Source organism: Garra rufa, chromosome 10 (assembly GCF_049309525.1).
Source record: "Garra rufa chromosome 10, GarRuf1.0, whole genome shotgun sequence".
Classification (NCBI taxonomy): domain Eukaryota; kingdom Metazoa; phylum Chordata; class Actinopteri; order Cypriniformes; family Cyprinidae; genus Garra; species Garra rufa.
The window spans coordinates 19791965-19812201 of NC_133370.1; the positions used below are offsets into that span (position 1 = coordinate 19791965).

Here is a 20237-nt window from a genome sequence, read left to right on the forward strand (position 1 = left end):
TTAGCTAGATAGTTAGCATCAGCTAACAATATTTACTTATTTTCAGTATGGTTAAACATTCATATCTGTCAACTTGGCTATAACGTTAGTTGATCCAAACAATCTAAAAATTGATACTGTTGATAAACAATATAAAAACAGATGTCACATAGGGCTAAATGCGTAGCATTTTTATAAAACTGCTAACGTTACAGCATCGGGGAATATGAACGTGCATGAGTTATTTTATCTGTGTTAGTTTAATGTTTTGTTTTTTGACTTAGAGGCACAGATGTTGATGTGTCTGCATTCAAGCATTTCAGCGGGCTTAAATAGATCACCCTTTACGCCAGATTTAGTTCACAAACAACTGACAGTTACAATAGTTAATCCTAATATTCGATATTAGTAGCGTAACTTACTTTTCACAGCATCAGTCGCGCACGCACGCTCACAAGATCTCCCGGTTTTTACTTGAGAATTCAGTTCACTGGAGACTCGCTCTAAACGACTCATTTGAATCAGTGAGTTGTCGACTCGAGAACAGCTGCAATTGGATAAGTCCAATTCGTGAATTAATCGTTTAGTGGGGTTTGCAAACCGATTTAACAGGTTTATTAAAAAGAATCAGTTTGTTCATGAATCAGACACTGCTTCTGCATCTCGGAGCACGTAATATTTATCAAGGAGGAACGATATGTTTTATAAAATGTACAAAGTAAAAAGATCTTATGCTATGGAATGTAGTTAAGTAAAATTAAAAGTTACTTAAAATGAAACTCCAGTAAAGTACAGATACTTGAAAAATGTACTTAAGTACAGTAACAAAGTAAAACTACTAAGTTATTGTCCAAACCTTTTATTCCTTTTCACACAAAGCACAATTTACACAGAGTTTTGATTAATCAAACCTAATTTTGCTACTGCAGAATATTATATTATGGCTTCAAAACAATTTTAACATGATTGAAAATTGATACTTTTGAATGTTGTCGTCACATATACAGCTTCATATGCATGAGTTTTCTAATGCACTCAATTTGCTCGGTAGCTCATGTGATACGCCGTTGCACTAGGGTGATGAAAACCTCTGGTACGAACCCAGTGAAACTACGGTTTGACAAAACAGCGCAAATCTGCATGTGGAAGTGAAAATACCACGGCTTCATCACCAATTTATTTTTTTTATCACTTTTGCATTTGCTTTGAAACACTATCGTTTAGGTTTAGGGTTGTGTTTGGTGTAGGGGATATATCCAACACTCCCCAGATATTTGAATTCTGAACAGCTGCAATATGTATCTCAAGCAGTGTAATAAAAACACAGCAATACGTGTCTGTACCAACGTAATAAAAATGTGCCATGTCACACATTGAATGTGTATTTTGAGCCAATCTCTGGACATTTCACTTTGAAACCTGGGTCGAAAATACATCAGTAATTTGTTTTTTACAGCTTTTACCTGAAAAAGGCAGCTGCTAACAAGTGGCTAAATGGTACTACAGAGGTTGTCAGGGTCAATAAACGTCAACACACTGAACAGGTAAACTCATCTACTCACTAGTCTGCTTTTACAGCCTCGTTGTGTTTATAACCATGGTCTTGAAAACTATTCTAACTCAAACTTTCAGGGAAAATTGTTTTTTAAATAAAGACCAAAAGTTGCAGGAAGCTTAGTGATTGTGATAATGAAGTACATTTTACACCACTACATTTGTGTACAACAACAAAATAGCGGAGACTGCAACAACAACTGATGCTCACATTGACAAGTGCTTGTAAACGAGAGGGTATGAGACAGCTTAGCTTTTGTTTGAAAGAGTTCAGAAATAATTGTTATCGGACATAACTTAAGGGAAAAATAGAGCAGACACTGGACATGAATGAAGCTTTCTAGAGCGCATGTGTTGACCACCCATGTTTGCACACAACATCAAATAGAGTATACTTTGAAAGGCTTCGCATTCGAATATATGCATACGTTAGCGTACATGTACAAAAACATAGTACACTTTAGGCTTTATTCGGCCAAACTTGTCAACAAAGCTGCTTTACACAAATTTGAGTGGATTGGCAGGTAGCCGTGAATTGCAGGTGTTTCATATAGGAGATGAGAACACAGCTGAGACCTTTTTGAAGGATATTGGTTTACTTTATTTCTGTACCCCTATGTAGTTTTATTGAGCCTACATTCAGTAGAAGTAAAAGATATAAGTACTGTTAAAATCAAGTCATATTGGAATTGGTGGCTTGTAACTTGTAATCTAATAATTTTCACTGTAATGCATTTGATGTTTACTCAAGTATGGTTTTCAGGTACTCTTTACTCTTTCAGGTACTCTTTACAGGTACCTCTGCTGTTGTATAGTACGTTTATAGTCTAACGTCATCTTTGTTTTTCTTCTGATGAATGTATTTAAGTTTCGAAATTAATAAAAAGATTCTTGTTTTTCATTTTTGCAATAATCTAAAAGCCAACAGAAAAAGAGTTTGGTTTTTGTCAAGGGAACTAGCTTTGCCTACAAAAATACGTCAAGATATGAAGCCAACTGAGAGATGACTTGCTCACACACTGGAGATGTTATATCTCTGAAATTCAAATTAAAGACCCAAATTATGAATTTCAGTATGTTCCTTAAACTGTGCCTCTAAGGAACATGTTACAAAAAACATTATATTCAAGTATACATTTGAACTGAAATGAAGAGAACTAACCTAAATTAACTAGAATTATCTAAATTAAAGAATGACCCATTTCACATGTAAAAATCCCAATATTCTCATGTCAATATCAGAAATGCCTAGTTCTGCATGAAACTCTAGATGGCGCAGACTGACTGGTTGTTAACGTAATTGATGATATCAGTTATTTGACTTGGCACAAGCTCAGTGGTTCATGTTGCGTACGCAACCAATGATCTTGCAGCCAACATTTAAAGGTCCCATATTGTACACATTTCTGGAGGTTTATTTTAGTTGTTGATGTCCTTAAGAATATATATTTGCGGTATAAGTGCCAAAATCCATCTCAATATATTTTTACAGCTCCTTTTTTTAGGAGCTCTGTCAAAAACAGGTCGATTTTGGCCCATTTAATTAATATTCATGAGCCTCTCTTCTGATTGGCCTGTTGTTTTCTGAGTGACGCACAGCCAGGCCAACCACAGGTAACTACGGTCATGTATGCTTTAGCCGAGCCCAGAGCCATAGAGAGAGCCTAGCTTGCTGATGCTCAACAGGATATTTCAGAATGATCATTAATGTTTTTTCTTTTTCAAACACCGAATGCAGTAAGCTATGTAACTGTTGCTTTAGTAAAGCCCCTTTCACAATGCGCGCTGATTCTGGAAAATTACGGGAACGCGCGCTGTGTGAACAAAAGCCAGAACCATAAAGGCAGTGTTGTAGTGATGATGCACGTTATCATGCGACTCTTCACGACGAAAAAATACGTGCAAAGTGGAATGAAGCGGCGATCAGACAGAGCCAGCTCCTCACTATCAGCGCTGAAACACAGTTTGTTCAGGTTAGTTTCAGTTTAGTGAAACGTACGCGTCGCATTACATCTCACATCCAAACGTCACATGTCTTTATGGGTTGTGTGTAAAGCACGCACAGATTCCGGAAAACAACTGTGAATGAACCAAATCAAACAACTCCGGAACAAATCATGGGACACATTATCCGTGTATTTACCGGAATCACTGTGTGAAAGAGGCTGAAGCTGACGTGCCTCTGGTCTCTTATATTCACGTTGTTCGGAAGCCTGTGCAATGATGTAGTTTCGACATCTATCGACTGAACAGAGTTTTTTAGACTTGTTTTCGTGTTGTTGTTGCTTAGCAATGTTATGGACACGATATTGTCTGGGTTTGACAAAAGGAGGGTGGGACGGTGGTTGGTGCTGGGGTGGAGACTGAAGGCGGTGACTGAGTAGATCGGACGTCACATCTGTACGGAAGTCACAGCGGCTCGTGAAAATGAACAGCTACTTTAAGCAGGCTGTGTGCAGTTTACTGTGGACTGACTGTTTTGAAACTCATATGGTAGTTACATAGCCCCTAGACCTCAGTTATCATGAAAAAAGCCAGGAAATTTTGATTTTGACAATATGGGACCTTTAAATGGCTGGTAGCATTCACTTGGGAATTTTCCTTTGAAACCCTCCACCTTCCCAGCTCCACCTGTATAGATCTACTACAGTTTATTTTATGCTATTTATGCAGCAGCAGTATGTCTTAAATACTCACAGCACCGTATCGCCTATGCTTTGGCAGTAGCAAGTTCCTGTACTTGCTTGCAGAAACAGCAGCAATAATCTAAAATTACAGCAATAACCAACAACAGCAGCAGTGTAGCAGTGTCACAACTCAGGCAGGAACAGACGAACAACGACGTAGTAAAAAACGAACATTTAATAAATCCAATAGGAACAGGCAGACACAGGAACATGGAGTGGAAACATCAGGATAACATCAAAGACCGACAAGAATACAGGGGAAAGCACACACCTTATATACACAGACTGATTACACATTCAGGTGGAGACAATGAAGGAGGAACCAAACACACACTGAACTGCGGGGGAGAATGGGAGAAACCAACATGAAAGTCCGGGGATGTGACAAGCAGATCTATTCCGCCAAGACTAAATACATTAACATTGTCATATCCATTACCACGCTAAACTTTTTTTGTCATGACAGAAATTAGCTTAGTGTTTATATTAGGCTTGCTGTACCATGTGCAAAAAGTCTTCTTATTTATATACATAATTTATGTTGAGCCAATATATGTGTGTGCTTTAGAAAGATTATTTTATTGATTATAAAATCCTCAGCACTTTCAAAGGTATTACATCAGTTTACTGGTATTGCAGAAATGTACATGGCCAATTACAGGGGGGAAAGAAAAAAGGACTAGAAAAAATGTAATACATTATTTGTATACACTGTTTGGAGCTATAATATGCCATATTAGCACACAAAATTACAAAGCATGTAATAATCATTAGGATTTCAAATACAGTAGATGCATTTATAAAGAAAAACATGGAGTACTACTTGTTTTTTGTGCATTTTACAAATTATGATTAATTACAGAAGGGACAAATACACAAGTTCGTTGTTAGTGGCTACAAGACAGCCTGATTTTAATCTACATAAAGACTGCTGGATAAAAACCATACTAAGATTGTGGCCACATACAGCACCAGATCCAATAGATAATTAGTTTTGCGTAATTCGATTTCCTTTGGGTCCATCACTTTGAATTAGCCAAACAAGCAAAATGTAACTTCACTGCGGAGAAAATTATGGAAGGCTGCATGTTACAGACGGTTTAAAATTAGACCAGATGGGATATCTCTTTATAAAGGGGAAACTATTAAGACCAAACGAAACATCGCGGTCTAGCAGCATGAGGAAACCTGATTGAATTAGCCAACGGATACAAGTGATGCTATTATGGCTTTGTCACATTCTTTAACAACTTTAAGCAGATGTCCTGTAAGTCGTCAGCTGTCTCTTCAATATATTTAAATTACATTTATAATTTAATTTATGTTATTAATAAATAATTTAAATGTTAGTTGTTTAAAATTATTTAATGATTTCTTGAATTTTACTAAATTAAACATGATTAAAATTCTGCAGAACAGCCTGCCCACAAGGCAGAATTTTGTCAAGATTATTGAAGAAGAACTGTGCAGAGGATGATGGTTGTGCATTTCTTCATGATAAATCACCTCCAGCTCGGCTGGTAAAATCGATGCAATATGTGCGTCACAATCTTTTGTTTAGGAATCTCATTGACTTTCATCCCTCTGAAAGTATGAGGATGATAAATAATTGTGATTTCTCAAGACAAAAGTTTTGTTTTTCTTGTTTGTTTCTGCATGAGCGTGCATGTTGTGAGACCGAAGGAGCGGGCCAATATTAATGAGTGGGTCATTGTAGGACAGTTTTCCAGATGGGCCTTTATCTGATCTAGGTGGCGTTTGCAGAATAAATGAGAAAGGCTAGAGGAAATGCCCTTTCCGTTCAAGGGTGCATGTGGGCATAAAACAAGGTATTATCGAGCACTTAAACTCTAAGTGCGTGTGGCGAAGAAGAACCCACAGGGATAAAAGGGATTTACTGAACTGGTCTTGACTCCCATGTTTTATTGTCTTATTTATTACACTTCCTCCATTAAGTGCTATTTGATGCCAATATCCTACATATCTGACATCCAAGCATGTTCAAATATGGACATTATCCAAAACACCAAACAAAAACAACAAAAATTTTTACAAAAATTTATTTTTTTAGTATCACTAAAATACTATTTGTTAGATTTTATTTTTAACTAGATTTTATTTTTTATATTTTGTTTTCATTATAATTTTAGTTAAGATTTAAGTACTTTTTTGTGTGTTTTTGCCATTTTTATTTATTTTTTTATTTTTTTAAATGTCAGTGCAGAGTTTTTTAAGTTTTAGTTTTTAGTTTAGTTTTTCTAGTTTACATTATTTTAGAAATTTTCTTATTCCTATGATTTTGGAATTATTATTTTTCAACTTGAATTCTTGGCAACTGCATGAATTTTATTTCATGTTTAAATAATGATTTTTTAAAATGGTTTAATCTTAGTTAACGATAAAAGCCATGTTGTAGACAGTAACAACAATAATAACAATAGATCATTAAAAAAATCATATAATAAATTAAATTTATATTCTTCATTTTTTGACAGACTTGGACACTAAATGTATGGACAGTATCCAGAACACCAAACAAAAAAATTAAAAAGGACAATGTACACTGTAAAAAGTTTTCACCAGATTCAACTTAAAAACCTAAGTTCAGCAGCTGCCTTAAGTTTTTAAGTTAAATCAGCTTAAAACTACAAGTCATTTTAACTTATTACAATAAAAATGAGTTGATATAACTTGTGAGTTTAAATGACTTAAGTTGATTTAACTTAAAATCTTAAGGCAGCTGCTAAACTTAAGTTTTTAAGTTGAAACTGGTAAAAACTTTTTACAGTGTACATGCATTATTTTAGTATCACTAAAATATTATTTCACTGTAAAAAAAAAAAAAAAAAAAAAAAGTTTAGCAAAAAGTTTCAACTTAAAATAATTTGTTACCCAGCTGACTTTTTAGTAATTTTTAGTTTAGTCAACTTGAAATTTTTAGTTACTTAATGTTCATTTTAATGACAACTGGAATATTTTAGTTGGCTAAACTAAACATTTTAAGTCAGCGGGGTAACTTTTTTTTTTACAGTGTTGTTAGATTTTTATCTAGATTTCATTTTTTATATATTTAGTTTTCATTACAATTTAGGAATCTTTTCTAACAATATGAGTCTTTAATATCACTTTTCATCAATTTAACACATCCTTGTTAAATAAAATAATTAATTTATTTTTGAAAAAAGTAAGAAAGACAGCATTTACTGACCCCAAATTTTGAAAGGTAGTGTATATTGTTACAAAAGATTTCTATTTTAAATAAATGCTGTTCTTTTTAACCTTTTATTCATCAATAAATCCTGAAAAAGGTATTTGAAAAATATTAAGCAATACAACTATTTCCAACATTGATAATATTAGCATATTAGAACGATTCGCACTGAAGACGAAAATGCATATTGAAGTATATTAAAATAGAAAACCACTGTTTTAAATTGCAAAAATATTTCACAATATAACTTGTTTTAAGTATTTTTAATCATACAAATGCCGTCTTGATAAGCAGAAAAGAATTTAGAATTCTTATTCTTTAACTTGACTTTGAAAGTAAGAAACATTTCCTTGACAACTAGATGTTTTTTTTTCAGTTATAAAAAATTCTCACCAGGCCTAGATTTATTTTATCCAAAACACAGCAAAAGCAGTAATATTTTGAAAAAATGTACTATTTAAAATAACTGCTTTCTATTTGAATACATTTTAAAATTTAATTTACTTCTGTTATCAAAGCTATAATGTTACAAAAGATTTCTATTTCAAAGAAATGCTGTTCTTCTCAACTTTCCATTTAGCAAAGAACCCTGAAAAAAATCAATTCAGCTGTTTTCAACATAATAATAATTTCAACATAATAATAAATGTTTTTTGAGCAGCAAATCAGAATATTAAATTGATTTCTGAAGGATTATGTGACTAGAGTATGCTAACAATTCAGCTTTGAAATCACAGAAATAATTTTACATTTTAAAATATGTTCAAATAGAAAACAGTTATTTTAAATGGTTAAAAAATTGCACAACTTCACAGTTTTTGCTGTACTTTGAATAAAATAAATGCAGGCTTGGTGAGCAGAAGAGACATCTTTTAAAAAAAACATTAACAATCTTACTGTTCAAAAACTTTTGACTGGTAGTGTATATACAGTATATACACGCACACAAGATTAAAATTACATATTAGATATTAGATCAAAATATCATCAGACTCTTTCTTCTGTGCTACACTCCAGTGAAGACCACCATGTGTTTAAGAAGTGCACTCATGGGAGTCATTTAAGAGGATGCATATGTATTGCTCAATATTCAAAGACTTTTCATCTTAATGTTCATGTAAACTACATTATAAATGCCCAACCTCTCAGCAAAGAGCTACGGACTGCAGTCTAACTTGAAATAACTATTCCAGGAGCATCATCCTTGTGGCTACCTAAGAGATTCATCTTTCACCGCTTTTAACATTGCTTGCCCCTCTTTCCAGCATTCTTAGCCATTGGTTACATTCATGCAGCCTAGGGCCCTGGGGAAGGAGCTCAACGCAAAGATATATCACTTTCCTCTTATGGCTGCTAACAGGGCAGAAACTCAAATCTCCAGCAGTTCTGTTTTATAAATGGAGTTGAGCTTTCAGGATGTTTACACCTTTGTATCCTGGTCTTGCTTTGCAGGTGCCTATAGAGATGCATAGTTGAGATGGGACTCGGGAAAAACAAGAGCATGTAATGTCTGAAACAGTTTCGGAAAGTTCAGCGTTTTGGGACTTCAAGAAGCAACTTCCTTTTTTTCAAAACACCTACTATCAATTCTGTCTAGGTAAATAAATCAGCTTCATATATACAAAAAAAAAGTGAATAGTGTTTCCTCTTACATACCTTCAGCTCACAGGGTGTTTGTCGAGTAACTATTTTATTGGCTGTTAGCCAATGAGAAAAGAATTGATTTCTGCTTTATTGCTTCTGCTCTCCTTCGTATCCAATTCCGTATCCACCTTAATGCCACCCCGCCAGTTTCCTCTGAAACTCTGTCTTCTAATATCCCCAGAAGAGTGGGAAATTATACATACATACGTCAGATAGAGAGAAAAAAAAAAAGAATAGCACTGTTTACCAAGACCTACACCAGAACAAGTTGTGATGTGCTGTTTTATGGGCGGTGGGGAGCAGGGAACAAAGAAACAAAGAAAGAGACTTTAATCACATCGTAAATTCTGGATTTATTAGCTCAGACCAAGACAAAAAAAATTGTCTGAGACATTAATCCAATGGCCAGGTTATTGCTGCAGCAACAAGAGAAGAAAACTAAAAGTATCATCATCAATCTGAAAGTGTGTTTCTGCTGAAAACTAAATATGAAATGACAGATGAAGCTTCTTATAATATGTAAAGCGATGAAATCATACCGTAAGATTGGTTAATGAAATCACACAGGAAGCTGAGAATCTTTAAGGATGCATTAGTTTAATCAATACTGTAATTACGTTAGCCTCATATATCTTTCAACCACCATTCAATAGATGACGACGTCTATGGCTTATCAACACACTGAGTGTGTATGCAAGTTCACCTCAACAAGAAGGAGATTGCCTTTGTTTTTACAAATACAGTAGCCCCCAATATACTTGGACCAATAAGTCACACTTATGAAACGTATGAATGTAGAAAACAACAAACCATGTGCAATTATTTTCAAAGTTATAAATAAAACCAAGATTATTGGAGTACTTTTAAATGAAAACAGTATTTGAATTATTCTACTTGCTGCTTTTACATTTTACATTTTTTTTCCAAAATAATAACTAAAGGCATACAATTTAAACAATATATTTTGTTTGTGAACTTATGTTCAGCTGTTCTTTTTAATAGTTGACTTTTGACTTAACTTTTTTTTTTTTTTGGCACATCAGTCTTTAAAGCTTGGTAAATATTGGTCACAGACACAGAGATTTACTTTAAATTTCACGAAGCTGATAACTCACTATAAACTTCCACAGATTATGTTTTCAGACCATTTTAAGTCAAGTACTGCTCACTGCAGAGCCAAATGACCTCCAGCTTCCCCTCTCTGGATGTCCAGCTCCATCTCTGAAGAACTAATGGGTGGAGTTATTTTTAGCAAAAGGGTAAGGGGTAGGGTTAGAGTGTGGTTTGGGTGTCTAGCTCCACTTATTACACCCAGTGATATTAACTAAACAAAGTCTCAAAAAAGTACTATATTTAGGGATTCAAGCATGTAGCGCTGAAAACTGTAAAAATGGCCAAGGATCAGCAATTTCCATGTAAAACTGATCATGCAGACCAAACCGTAAGTCATAGAGACTTGAAACTTGGAGAACCTAGTACACCACTGACAATGTCACCAAGGCTCACCCCAATCAGCCTGACGGGGGCACTACAGCAATCAAAAGTATCAAATCACTTATAACTCTTAAATCGTCAGTTGCAGGCTCAAGTGTCTTATGTTGTTGGAATCATTGGCTCACAGTGATTCACCGTGAATCACTGGCTTACAAAACGCATTCCCCAGATTCGTATTTTGGATTTTTTGAAAAACCTACTTTTGCGAACTAGTCCTAGGTTTTTCGCCCAATCGGAACCAACACACAACAGTGCAGAAAGTTTCTCTGGAGAGTAAATATCAATACTTATCAAAACTAATTTTTGAACTTTCGACTCACCGCCACAAAGGGAAGCCAAAATGTTTTTCTGTGAAAACTCCTGAACAGAATGAGATATCTTTGCCAAATTTAGAACACTTATGTAAGAGCTCAATCTGAGGTCACGGGACAACAACGGAGAAGCTTGGAAAATCATTGTGCATGGTCTTGGTCCAAAGTGCCACGAGCGTCTAAAAGGACATTTGCGTATCTCCAAAAAGCCATGGCCACCATTGGCTGATTAAGATTTGAGAGCCTATTAGACAAGGGTTAACAGAGGCCAATCGGAACAAAACTCAGTGGGCTTGTTTGACTCACGGCCTCCAAAGTTCTGTGAGAAATTTAGAAGAAATCGGCCACTAGAGGGGCGATATAATTTTTCTCCTCATTCTGGACAACTTTACCTCTAGAACCACTGCTCTCAATCAAATTGTTTGTTAAACGATTGAGAAGATGTAAAACTAGTCCTAGGTTTTTCACCCGATCGGAACCAAAACAGTGCAGAAAGCTTCTCTGGAGAGTGAATATCAATAATTATCAAAACTAAATTTTGAACTTTCAACTCACCACCACAAGGGGAAGCCAAAATGTTCGAAAGGGGCAGGGCCACTTTTAGTAAAATGTTTTTTTAGTAAAACTCCTGAACAGAATGAGATATCTTCACCAAACTCAGAACATTTACAGTATGTAGGAGCTCAATCTGAGGTCACGGGACAAAAATCGCAGGACTTGGCCACTTGGTGGTGCTATAAGAGGGAAAAGAAGATAAAAATGGCTATACCTATGCAACCATTTTTCCTATCAATATGAAAATCACTATGCACAGTCTTGGTCCAAAGTGCTGCTAGACATTTGTGTACCACAAAAAAATAAAATAAAATAAAAAACATGCCCAGCATTGGACGATGTAGTTTAAGCGCCCATTATATTAACGGAGGCCAATCGGAACAAAATTCAGTGGGCCTGTTTGTCTCAGGGCCCTCAAAGGTCTGAGAGAAATTTGGAAGAAATCTGCCACTAGAGGGGCGATATTACTTTTTTAAGGGCGGAAACAATTGTACCTTGCACGTTTTTTTTTTTTTTTTTTTTCACATATATATGCGATATCTGTATCATATGATAAAACTCCTCATTCTGGACAACTTTGCCTCTTGAACCACTGCTGTCAATCGATGGAAAAGATGTAAAAAACCTACTTTTGCAAACTAGTCCTAGGTTTTTTGCTCAATCTGGGGGAAAAAAACACTGCAGTACAATTCATTGGACTCTCTAGGTCAATAATTATTAAACAAAATGTTGAAATGCATTCTTTGGGAAGCTATGGCAGGTTCGTTTAGAAAAGGGGCCTGTCCAAATTTACCGAAAATCCTATAAAGCCTACAGGAAAACTCAAAACTTTACAAATGAGCACATGCGACAGGTGATTCTTAACAAGCATGCCAAGTTTTGAGAAGATCGGACCACAGCTGGCACTATAACAGTCATAAAAGTTAAAAACATAATATTTCTATGGTCCATTATGTGGATTTCCCAAAAATGCTTTTTAAATAAGTAATTTAGGTGGTTACAGGCTTGTTAAATTGTGACTTTTTCCATATGTGCTTGCATGCCTTAAAGCACTTGAACACTGGTAATTGCTGCTTGCAACTATATTTAATAGTTTATGCCTCTATTAATATAATACAATACAAAATAAATATAACTTCATATTAAATATTGGCAAAATGACATATAATACAAAGATGCAATGGCATAAATTTGTAGTTGTGCCCTGAAGGGACAAATAATAAACAAAATATACTATTCAAAAACTATGATATTACCAGTTTATTCCTCTAACAACAGCATGGCACATATGCTTTGACACCACAATAAATATATTGTCTATTTTGAGGGAATAATAATGCACTCTTTTTTTCTCCCCCTAGCTCTGGTAGTTGTTATTCATTTTGTGTTTATGAGACAAAAAAAAAAAAAAAAAAAGACTGCATCTACTATTGTGCTAAATCCAGGACACAATACCATCTGTTTCTGTTGCCAATTTAAGGATGGCTGTCAGGTGTTGTGATATAGATGCAATGAGAACTGTGTTACACGAGATGCCCGTCTTTCCACCCAGCGTGTGCAAATCACTGCAAGGGCATGGCACAGCTGAGCCAGCCATCCGCAGAGAGATAAACCACTGGGGAACAAGCTTCAGGCTGGCAAATGGGAGAAACGAGGGTCAGGAGCAGCCTATGGATGTTCAGGCTTGCTGAGTAGTGCAAATTGCAGCTTGTAAAACGGCCAGCTGAATGGAGGGGGAGGTGTACCTCAAAAAAGCTCCCTGTTGAGAATACAGCCACCTCAGAGAACATATTAGTACGAAACGGCTGCGGAACAAAGTGGAAAAATAGCCCGCTAAATAGCAGAGGTCCCGCAAGTGGCAGTGGAATGCGGTATTTGATTGTAGGTGGGATTTGGTGACTTGTTCATTTGTGGAGACCCCCCTGCAGTTGACTCAATTGCTCGTCTATTACCAGAAGCCCAATGACGGTGGCAGGAAAGAAGGTGGTCGCTCTTCGACAGCCTGGGTAAGCAAGCCACTGCTGCTTTCAATAGGTTACACATTACCCCCTAAAGAGAAGAAAAATAAGCTGAAATGGAAAAAAACATTTTCAATTTACAACGTGGCCTTTGTGATAGCAGCTGGAGATATGAGCCGAAGAATAGATGGTTAAAAAAAGAAGAAAAAACCCTCATCAAAGTCAAAATGACAGCACAGCTGGGCTTTCATCAAGGCACATTTGACGAGTGCTTATCCATCCACAAACCCTAAACTATCACGGTGAGATGGCGAGTCTGGCGCTGAACGACCACCGCGCGCCACTGAGCTGAGCAAAAGCCCCAGCTGGCCTGAAGTCCGCCACGTATGGCCCACAATAGACATGGACGGGTGACAGGTGTCTACACTGGCGGCTCACTCTCTTTGGGACTGGCATCGTTGCAAAGCACTTCAAGGAAGTGACATGATTTTAGGGGGTACTAGGTTTAGGAGCTTGCCCTCCGGCCGAGACGAGTCAGAGCCAGGAGGGGATGCGGCGTAGGTACCATCTGTCGCAGAGGCTGCCCGTCGCACCACCAATGAAAAACTCCTACTCTTCTCCCACCTTGCAATAATAACACAGTCTGAAGTCTGAAGGCTAAGAGGAACACAATGGCAAAATCATAAGGGTTGGGAAAGAAATTACATTCTGAAAAATACTTTTTTTCTTTTGCGTCCTTTGCGAATTTGAATACGTTCAAATTGGTTTGTTTTTCGAGAGCAAGTTGAGGACTCAAGGTCATCTGATAATTTCGCATTCTGCGAGCGTCAAGCCATGTACAGCAACGCAGCTATGACCTGTTTTGCTCAGATTTTAAAATAGAAATGATCAATCACTTTTCTGCCTTTGAACAGGGCCCTGAAAAAACACAATATCAGAGGACAACAAAAAAAGCATTTGGTTGACTTCTGAAATAATAAGGCATAGACATCTATCTCAAAGTGCAAATCTTCCAGTTCTATTGATGTTTACACTGTTTCAAGATTAAAGGTTTATGAGACATTAATACCCTTATTATAATATTATAGCAGTAGTTACATAGTAGTTGTTGATATTTAAAACAGATTTACTAAAAATGTTTAATTTTTAACTGGCTCAATTCCATTCTTTCTATTCAGTCATTTATGTTACTTAAAGAAATGCAGTGTCTCCTCAAAATATTAGATAAGAAATAAACTCTGTACCACACAATTAACCCTTAAAGGGGTCATTGGATTCAAAACTCAGTTTTACAAGTTGTTTGAACATTAATGTGTGTTGGCAGTTTGTGTACACAACCACCCTACAATGATAAAAATCCACCCAGTGGTATTTTTTTAATCTTTAAAAGTAATATCCCCTTTTTAAAATCAGGTCATTCTCAGCTTCTTGTTGGTGTGACGACACACGACAGACTCCCACAATAGTTGATTGACATGAGCGCCTTACCTTAGACCCGCCCTCACCGAATTGAAACAGTCCGACTCCGATCGCCATTGTGACGACTTAGATGCAGAGGAAGACAAGAATGTCTCTGATTGAGTGATTGAGGTGTTCTGTTGTTGGATGTAATAATGAACATAGCAGTCATCATTTACTCCCGACATCTGAGCCGTTGAAGACGCAGAGGATTAACGTTACTTTTGTTTTTTAAAGAAAAGTGCCGATCCCGATCTACGTATGTGTCTATGTGCGAATCATTCGTGATGCTGCTTCACCCACAGCAGAAGTGAGTATAAGGGTTTTTTATGCATCTTTGCAAATGACCTTTCTTAATAATGTGCTAGTTAGCAAGTTTCACAGCTAAACGTGGCTAAATTCAGCTAAAGTAAACATTACGGCTCTTCATCCCACGGCAGAAAGGGGCGGGGCAAGCAGAGCTCGTTAGCATTTAAAGGAACATGCAACAGAATAGCTCACTCTAAAAAGAGTGTTTTTTACATTACCATTGAGAAATTTTAACCGAATTATGTTATAGACTTCTCATTAAGACCCTAAAGAATCATATGAACATTTGATGACCCCTTTAAATGCATGAATGTTTGGCAATCATTATTACATAACCTACTCGGGTCTTTAGCGACCCGGGCCTATATATCCAGCATGAATATGAATACTTTTTGAAACTTAGAAGGGTTCAGAGCAGATGATTTTACGATTTCAGTCATCCTCAGAGTGCACTTCCACAGTGCATTCAGAATCTAGCTCATATTCGCAATCTCAACCATATTCTCAAAAGTGAAGTTTTCAGTGACTTCAGCTTGCAGCTTATTCACCACATCCACCATCAAATAACAGTGACATTTATATTTCATTGTGTACAGTAATTGCTCTGCAGTAAAGCCATTCAAACCAGTTGAATTTTTGCTAATGATATTCTTTTGTTTTATGACTGCGATAGTCACATCATTATTGTCTATTAAACAGTGCCACCTTGAGGATTAAAGGTCAATTGCACGTATTTAGTCATCAGATATACGAAAAATATACTTACACTATTACACACCTCAGGTCTCTAGTGACAATATACACTTATTACAAAAAAATAAAGACCCAAGGTATGCATTTAAGGGTTAAACAATGGCAATATTACAAAATATAACATTATACACATATAAATCACTTGTTTTTCATAATAAATATTGCCCAACAGCGACACCAACAGGTAAAGTTACAGTGGGAGTAGGCGTCTGCTGTGCCTCCCCTGAGCCCATTATGATTTACCAGACACCCCTATAGTGTTTACTGAGTTTGGTAGGGGGTATTTGAGAATGAATGAGGGAAGGTAAAGTTAGATGAGGCAATGCCTCCATCATGATTTGATTGGATATGACTGGTTATGATTGGCTGTGATTGGTTCTTGTAATAACCAAAAAGTTGTCTCTCCGTGCAAGCTCCGTATTCGCAGATCAGTCTGAATAAACAATATAATGGCCTAAATGGGAAGACTTATTCTAAAGAAGTAAACAACTCTCACACTGAGATATCACAACTTTGTTATAACAAAATTAAACTAAAAATGGCATGATCTGTTGGAGTTTTTAGTGAGTAATCAGCTTGGTGAAATTTAAAATCTGTGTCTGTGACTAATATTTACCGAGCTTTGATGACTGATGATCCAAAAATTTCAAAAATAGTTAAAAGTTAACTATTAAAAAGCATAGCAGAACAGAATAGCAGTTATTATTTTGGAATAAATGTAAAATGCTTAATCTTGATGAGATTCATACTTGGCTTTAATAAATAGAATATTGAGTACATTGTTGATGCAATGTTTCAACTAACAATGAGGGAACAGAATGATCTCTTTACACAAAAGTTTCTCATAGTTTCTCAATCAAAATCAAATTGAAAAATAATTAAACATGCATATATTTGTCCATGGTGCCTCCTAATAAATTCAAATGAGGAAAAAACTCAATCATATGCTGTAGCAAACCTAAAATCATCACTGAAAACAACCTTTATGAGCTTCTACCTCATTTCACCCTACACAACCTTAATAGCGGTGGTGTCTCAATCATGCAGTCATCGCACAATAAATCTTGTTTGTACATCTGGACTCTGAATAATTAAGTAATTAATGACCGAGACCCAACCTTTCAGCTGTTTACAGTTCATGGACATCAAAACACAATCTATTTACTGTGCTATCCTTCGTGACACAAGCATAATGCCTTAAGAAAAGAAAATTGTTTGGATCCCGTTGCCTTCCTCAAAGAGTTGAATCGTCTGCTGATTTCCCGCATATTGCCCTTAGAATACTAATAACTATCTTTGTGGGGATATCAATGTCAGGGTCTGTGTTTGAGACAGGAGGCATGCAATATTCTTCAGCTTCTGAGGGATCAAGCAGGGTTCGCTCAATAGAGGAGGTTTCCCGGAGCTTGGAGGAATCATATTCCGACAGGGATCTTTCAGTAATCAGCGGCTTTGCACAGAGAATCAACCAAACTATCCCGAACAACTGCCATACTGCTCTAATGTGCAATTACAGGATTTGAAATTCAAGCAGGAAAGGAAATCCAGCAAAGCCTGGAGCCCACATATGCTCCTTTTACTTTATATAGAAATAATGAGCCATTTGTGCATTTCCTATTAAAATATTTGCATACCAAACACTTGACTTGAATGCTGACTTTGAACAGTCCATTCATCCAACCTGCGTTCAGAACTCTCCATTCATCTGAGCTACACGGCTAGTCACTGCTAACTGCCCCATACAAACCCCACTGCTGTTCAGCATGACAATTTACAAATATGGATTTTCCACTAATTATACTGAGTGTGTTTAAAAGCTTTTAAAATCCTTATGCCCTGAAGTGTCTCCGCTCCAATTGTTCTGAGGGTAACTACTTCTGGGGATGGCAGCAGTATAACGATCTGAGAGAGAACCGTGAAGCCAGGAGACGTAACCACTAATTGACTGAATCTGAACAAATGCTATCTTCCTTTCTATCTCACACGCAACTCAAACTTTTCTTATCTACATATTGTTTTCTCTTCTGGCTCAGTACACACTGAATCTGCACCTACAAAACTTCAGAATTAGTTTTTCTTCTTCTTTTCTTAATTAGGTCAAAAACTATGGAAGCTTGTTTCTGCCACTGAATAAATAACAAAATAGTAATTGTGACTTTTTATCCCACATAATTCGGAGTTTATATATTGCAATTCTGACATTTTTCTCAGAACTGTGAGGGAAAAAATAAGAAATGTGATAAACAGAATTGTGAGAAAGAACAGCAGAATTCTGAATTTTTTTTTTCAGAATTGTGAGGGAAAAAGTCAGAACTGTGAAAAATTAACTTAGAATTGTGAGAAAGAAATGCAGAATTCTAAGTTTATATCTAGCAATTATTACTTTTTTTCAGAATTGTGAGGGGAAAAATAAAATAAGAATTGTGAAAAATAAACAGAATTGTGAGAAAGAAAGAATTCTGAGTTTATATCTCAGAATTCTGACTTTTTTCAGAATTGTAGGGGAAAAAAGGCAGAATTCTGACTTTTTTCAGAATTGTGAGGGAAAAAATAAGAATTGTGAGATATAAAGTTGCAATTACCTTTTTCATTTTTTTTTTCTGTGGCAGGCTTACATAAAACCATTTTGGAAACTTTTATTTTATTAACTTTTATAATCTTTATTTTTTCTCATTATTTTTTAGAAATGCACCGATTGCAATTTTTTTGGCCGATTGTAACCTGCCAATAAAAGTTTTTTTTTTTTTTTTTAAAGTTACAGATGTTCTGTCAATTAAACAACTCATAGAATAAGGTGCTTTGTGACTGGTAAGTGATAGAAATGAGTTTCTGTATATAACAAAACAGATGGCATTTCCCACAATGTTTATAGATGAACCCTAAACTTATTACATGTATTGTAAGTCCCTACTAAAAAAATACATATACTAAAATGTATTTTAAATAAATGTATTTCAAGCTAGGAATACTACAAATGCATTTACATATTATGTACTTAATAAAAATACCCTGCAATTGTACTTTTAGTGTACTAAACTGGTACAAATTTAAAGTCTGCTAAACTGGAACAACTAATTTTGTACTTAATGCACTTCAATTGTACAGAAGTAGTGCTGAAGTCCAACTAAATGTATACCTTTATATCTTATTAGTATACTTTAGGTACACTTTAAATATTTTGCAATTAAAAACTGATAATGTTTAAAGATCACACAATCCTCATTAATAGTGACATTAAAACACATTTTAGGTCTAATATTAAGAACTGTGCATTGTGCACGAGTATTACTCCAAATAAAGTGTAATTACAATTTTTATATCAGTAAGTCTCAAGCGATATGTCAGTAAATGTGCATTTTAAATCTTGTTTTTTTTTTACTAGGGGATCTTTTACATTAAATTTTTACATTGCTTAAATTTATTTAGTTAGAATAATAAGAAACTGTACAGTTACCATTGAATAATGAAATAAGTATCAACAAACTCCATCTCTCAGGAAACAGAAGCTGCACCTTAAGTGGCATTAGACATATTTACACAGACTGTTTGATAAAGCAAAGGTGATGGCAAATGACTGTTTTAATGATTTAGTCATTTTGTCATTCAGTCAATCGATTCATTTAAATGGCTGATACATTCAGAAACGAGGCAAGTGAGTCTTTATGAATTAGTCAATGAATCACTGACTCACTTGACAAAACTCAACAAAAACGTGGCTTCACTCAGTAACAAAACAGCGCTGTGTTGCTCAGAGAGTTACTATTTTGTTTGCGAAATTGAGCAAAAAGAGTCAATATTGTGTCTAAAATGTAAGACACTTAATTTTAACTTCTTGTTTATTGAACTACTATTGTATAAAATCAGTCAGGGCAAGTTTAGTTTTCTCTTCTTGTCCCAGATGAGCATTAATCGAGCTTGTGGTCCCCCCCCCCCCCCAGTTTACTTTGGCCCTACATGTGTTACAAAATCCAAACGTTGTGTCTTCTTCACTCAGAGTGTAAATCTTCCATTTAGACGACATGTTTACATGTGGTGTGAGCTTAGCAGTGACGTCAAAATGGACAGGTTCAGAATTGGCAAGACGTGAGACTGACCGGCCGGTCACTGGTCCAAGTCGATCATGCGGAAAATAGGCTGATCGATCGGGCCATTCGATCGGTGCATCTCTAATTATTATTATTTATAGACTTCAATGTTTTACTCTTGTCCAAGACCCACAATTTCAATCTTAAAAGTAGGAAAATTCACCATAAAAGTCCTGAAGCTATAAAAATATGATTAAGTAATATTTACTGTGTGAAAATGATTTATGCAAATTTTTACA

The 20237-nt window shown here is 35.7% G+C and overlaps 1 protein-coding gene across 1 annotated transcript in view; it reads right to left on the bottom strand.

Moving 5' to 3' along the window:
- The window catches only part of astn1 (astrotactin 1), a 344209-nt gene that overhangs the window by 261162 nt on the left and 62810 nt on the right, over positions 1–20237 (bottom strand). The window lies entirely within an intron of this gene.